The following is a 6,187-nucleotide window of genomic DNA, read 5'->3' as shown; positions in this document are numbered from 1 at the left end:
CCCGGAGTTGGAATATATCACAGTTAAATGCCGGCCTACATACCCCCCGAGGGAAATCAATGCCGTGCTGATCACAGCTGTTTACATTCCTCCCGACGCTGATGCGAACATAGCACTAGCTCAGCTACATGACGTCATCAGTAAACAACAGAGCATGGACCCTGAGGCAGTACACATCATCGCCGGGGAGTTTAATCACGTCAATCTAAAGGTAGTACTTCCGAAATTCTACCAGCACATTAAATGTGCCACGAGGGGAGAAAAGACACTGGACAAGGTTTATACCAACATTAAACTAGCCTACATAGCTAGACCGCTGGCTCACCTAGGCAAGTCAGACCATGGGTCAATCCTTCTGATTCCAGCGTACACCCCCATCAGGAAAAGTGCTCCCATCACCACTAGGACAGTCAAAACCTGGCCAGCAGACTCCACGCCACTGCAGATCAGTCTCCATGACACCAGATGGGAGGAATACGAGCATGAGGACCTGGAACGGTTCACATCAACGGTCCTCCAACATGTCAGGAACTGTGCAGACTCGTTCACCATGGACAAGCCTGCCCAGGTTTACCCCAACACAAAGCCATGGATGAACAGAAAGGTGCTGCAGCTGCTCAGAGAGAGAGAGTCCGCTTTCAGGTCAAAAGACAAGGCCCTCTATAACATCCCCAGGGCTAACTTGGACCGAGGCATCAAAGAGGCCAAGGCGGAGTACAAGGGCAAGATCGAAGATTGCTTCCGGAGCAACAACTCGAGGCGGGTGTGGCAGGGGGTCCAGCACATGACCAACTTCAGAGCCAACAGGCTCTCCGCCGACGGGGATAACCCACAGCTGGCGGAAGAGCTGAACTCCTTCTACGCTCGGTTCGAGATGGGGCCGGGGGGGGAAGCAACATCACAACCCCCACACCCACCTGCCCCCAGCAGCCTCACCCTCACAGAACACGAGGTCAGACGCACGCTGAAGGCGGTGAACCCCAGAAAAGCAGCGGGGCCGGATGGGGTCCCAGGACGGGTGCTGAGGGGCTGACCAGCTGACCGGGGTCCTCCCCCAGATCTTTAATCGGTCCCTGTCCCTGGCCATCGTCCCACCCTGCCTGAAAGCCTCTACAATCATCCCGGTCCCAAAGAAAAGCACTGTGAGCTGCCTCAACGACTACCGCCCGGTGGCACTCACACCCATCACCATGAAGTGCTTTGAGAAGCTAGTCCGTAGTCACATCATCTCATCCATGCCGCCCAGACTAGACCCACACCAGTTTGCCTACCGAGCCAACAGGTCCACAGGCGACTTCAGGAGGAAGAAGACTGCGATCCAGCCCCTGCTCATCGACGGTGGCTGCGTGGAGAGGGTCGCAGCCTTCTGCTTCCTGGGGGTGCACATCCAGGAGGACCTGTCCTGGAGGACCAACACCACAGCCATCATTAAGAAGGCACAACAGCGACTCTATTTCCTGAGAGTCCTCAGGAACTACCACCTTAGGGAGGAGTTGCTTGTGACCTTCTACCGCTGTTCAGTTGAGAGCATCATCACCTACTGTATCTGCGTGTGGTTCTTCAGTTGCACAGCTGCAGAGAGGAAGGCACTACAGCGGGTCGTTAACTCGGCCCAGAAGATCATCGGCTGCCCTCTCCCCTCTCTGGAGGAACTGTACAACACCCGCTGCCTCAAGAAGGCTACCAAGATCTCCAAGGATCCAACCCACCCGGGTAACGAACACTTTGTGCTGCTGCGCTCAGGGAAGCGGTTCAGGACTATGGCTGCACGGAACAAACAGACTTGTATCTAGTTTCTACCCCAGGACCATACAGGCGTTGAACGTTGCCAACACCTGACCTTGTACTATCACGCACACACACATAACATGTGGCAGCTACTGGGGAACTGTGCAATTCCCTTCGAAAAATCTATTTATTTATCTATTCATTTATATTATTATATTCAATATTTATTTATTTATTTATTTTCTAGTTAGATTTATATTAGATGTGTTTATTTTAGTTAGATATATATCAAGTGTTTTATTTTTTATTTATCACACTGTATATATTGTTTATGTATGTTCCTTGTCCTCTTTTTCATTAAGCACCAAGGGGGAGCTCTCCCAAATTTCGATTTACCTGTACCTGTACCTGTACTTTGACAATAAAGATCATTCATTCATTCATTCAAATAGAATAATTGCGTAAATGTGTCATTTTGTTTCTGAACCCACTTCAGAAATTGCTCGGCAGAATTGTTTATATTTGCTAATAAAGACTAACCTTAAACTTAGAACATGTCAGCTTTATTTGTCTTTTAGCAAAAGCCAAAAGTTCCCTAGTGCAGTGGTTCTCAAACTTTTTATACTGCATACCACCAGAGAAAATATTTTTCTCCCCAAGTAACACCATTATGACCGATGCTATAAAATACAAAAAATAAAGTAGCATAGGCCGGCCCTATTCATCTACGCACATTTAACGCAGGAGGCACATTTTTCTTAGAAATATTATTGATTGTTAACTTGTCAGATGTACAAAGTGGTAGCACTAGAAAACACACACACACACACACACACACACACACACACACACACACACACACACACACACACACACATACATAGCAAGTGAGAAAATTAAGAATAAGAACTGCATATCAACAACCTGCTTGAAAAATGGCTAAATACAAATAATAATAAAAGTTGCACAGCACGTTGATAACTGAACTTCCACAAGACTAATGCGAAGGGGGGGAATCTGCAAACACAGTCAGTGTGTTTGCATGACACTCGAGAAAACCGAATAAGAAGTGTGTCCCAGGCCTCGGGAGTGCGCATGCACTGGATGCATGCTATGAGGGGCCGCCTGGGACAGAATTCATACTTGGTCTTACACACACTATTATACTCTCTCACATACACTATTATACTTAAGCAATAGATCACGCCAGGCTGTGGTATGTGCTCATTATACCACTGTTAAGGGGCGTTGTCCGGCCCCGACGCGCAGCGGATGGCCGGCGACCCCCTTCACAGTGGTATAATGAGCACATGCCACTGACTGAAGTGATCTATTGCTTTTATACAATGGTTACTGTTATGGCGAAACGAAGTCATAGACACACTACATTTAAAAAGAAACCAAGAAAGTCAAAATAGCCGTTTTTATTAAAGAATACAAAAAAGTAGTCCCTCCTGGCTGCCGCTATGCATCGACGGTCGCTATGCAACACACTTTAGCGTCCCTCCGAGAGAAGGCTCCGATAGAGCGGTTCGCCGGCAATTTATCCTATGGAGCAGTTCACTCGCCGTGTGCCTAAGCTTTCGTTAGTCTCTCCATCGCCTTGCTCACTCCCGGAGTAACAACATTTACACGCTCTCCATCATCCAACATATGTTTTACTTTGTAACTGTTTCTACTTCCAGGCGCGGAGTGATATGCAAACTTTCACAAAATGATTGGGCGTCATAGCAGTTGTGTATACGCTAATTATACAACAGTTGGGAACCAATCAGATCGCTGGATTTAGGTCCCCCATTGTATAATCTCTCACATACACTATTATACTCTCTCACATACACTACTATTCTCTCTCACATACACTAATATTCTCTCTCACATACACTACTATACTCTCTCACATACACTACTATACTCTCTCACATACACTACTATACTCTCTCACATACACGACTATACACTCTCATACTTACATGTAAAAGGAGTTTAATAGTTTGATTGAAACGGAAGTGAGTTTGAATGACACGGAAGTGAGTTTGAATGAAACGGAAGTGAGTTTGAATGAAACGGAAGTGAGTTTGAATGAAACGGAAGTGAGTTGGAATGAAACGGAAGTGCGTTTGAATGAAACGGAAGTGAGTGTGTTCAGAGAATTGTGAGGGAAACTGACAGTTTGGGAAATGACAGTGTAATTTTGGACAGATTGATTTCTGAGCTTGATGGTTATGCTCGGACAATCTCTTTATTGCTCTCGATTAACCAGCAGCATGAGGGTGACAATCAGGGGGGCTTTGGTGACCTGGAGGCGCTCCGTGCATGTTTTCAATATGTCATAAATTCCTATCAAAACTCAAGGTCAGTGGGAAGGAACATGTTGACCTTAATAATAATAATAATACATTTAATTTAGAGGCGCCTTTCAAGACACCCAAGGTCACCTTACAGAGCATATAGTCATCATAGGAGTACCTACTATCAGAACTGGTCATCCTGGTCGCCCTCCATACAATATACTCCATCAACAAATTGCCTACTGTTTGTCATTTGGCATGAATTGGGAACGAATAGCTGTATGCTTTGGAATCAGCAGGAGGACACTGTATCGTTACCGAAAGCAGCTACAAATTGGTACCCTCAGCTATACAGCAATGTCTGATGAGGCCTTGTGTAACGTCATCAGAGAGATCCTTCAAACCACTCCAGGTTCAGGGGAAAGGTATGTCCGTTCGAGCCTTCAAACACGCAACCTTAGAATACAGCGGTGGCGTGTGCGACGCTGCCTGCAACATCTTGACCCAATTGGTCGGGCCTTCCTTAGACGTCGAGTAATTCACAGAAGAATTTATTCGGTTCAAAATCCCAATCAATTATGGTAATTTTTTTTTTATATATTACATTAACTTCGTATACAGTATATTGGTACTACAGCTAGCATAGCCCTTGCAATAAAAATGTAGTATTTTTTTTTAATTTTCTTCCCATAGGCATATAGACGGAAACCACAAACTGGTCAGGTGGAGAATGGTCTTTCATGGATGTGTTGACGGCTTTAGTAGGACCATCATATACTTGCAGTGCCTAAATAACAATAGAGCATCAAGTGTACTGGAACTTTTTCGGCAACTTTTTCCGGTATATGCTGGAAAGAAGAGGGTTAAATAGTGTCATCACTGGACGCAGTGTTCACAACCAGAGGATTGAGCGGTTGTGGGCAGAGTCAAACAGAGTTGTCTCCTTCTACTACAGTGATCTCTTCTCCTTCATGGAAAATGAGGGCATACTGAATTCTAAAAATGAACTGCACTTATTTTGTCCACACTACATCTATTTGCCAAGAGTTCAAAGGTCAACTGCAGAATTCAGAAACCAGTGGAACAACCATGGATTATCTACACAGGGATACCAAACGCCTCTTCAACTGTGGCTGAGAGGTGTTCTTAACAGTGGAGAGGCAATGCAGAACATTTTAGTTGGGAGTGACAACTCCCAGACCCCCCAGTACATTTTGAGACCCCCCAGTACATTTTGAGACTTCAAACAATGTTGTTGTTCCAGTAAATGATTTTATGTTCAATGAAACAGGATTACACAAAATGTAGACCCACTAACAGATGACGGCAACCATGGCATTCAATTATTTTTGAGTCTGGTGAACTCTCTTAACGAGCAGGAGTGTCAAGGAAATTAGGACACTATTGGGGGGGGTTAAAGGAGAAATCCGGTTTAAAATGGATCTGGGATATGTTAAATATGATAACGAGATGGGATGTTCGTTTAGGAGCACAAAAGCGCACGTAGATGCATTCTTAAATTGTCTGTTTTTAGCCGATTCTACCAAAACGCTATAAACTTGGAACCATGGGGCATCATCTCATGGTAAAAACGAAATCGCTATTTTAAACCACTTAAAAGGCTAGAAGTAGACGATGACATTTTATACACACAATACCATCAGTAGTTCACCCGTCGACGCCATTTTGAATTTTAAGACTCGATAAGTATCTTGGCGAACACAGAGCTTGTGTGTTGTTCACGGATGTCACAAGCTCTGTTTTCGTCTATCCTATGTTCACATTTCTAATTTTGTTTTTTTCTTTGTGCTATGCAGTGCTGTCTTTTCCTTTCTGTTTCGCGATGACATGGTCTGTCAACAAATTAAAGTACAAACAGCAAAAGCATAAATGTGAATCTTGTCCAGTCTCTTGCCATCAATCTCCCACATACACTAAGGTGTAACTTACAATTTACAATAATTGTCTTCAAAACTTGAGGCATAGTTTACATCAGAACATCCCTCCAGAGCACACTGTTATATTGACCACATGACTAAGCAATTTGACTGTCTTATCCGTAGACAATGAAACAACGACTTGCATTCTGATGGCACTGACATTCAATGAAACATATATTTACTTTTGAGAGATGAACTAAGGATTTTGAGCAAGAAACTAATCCATGG

This window comes from Gadus chalcogrammus, chromosome 15 (genome assembly GCF_026213295.1).
Source record: "Gadus chalcogrammus isolate NIFS_2021 chromosome 15, NIFS_Gcha_1.0, whole genome shotgun sequence".
Classification (NCBI taxonomy): Eukaryota; Metazoa; Chordata; class Actinopteri; order Gadiformes; family Gadidae; genus Gadus; species Gadus chalcogrammus.
Note: the sequence above shows the minus strand (reverse complement) of the source record.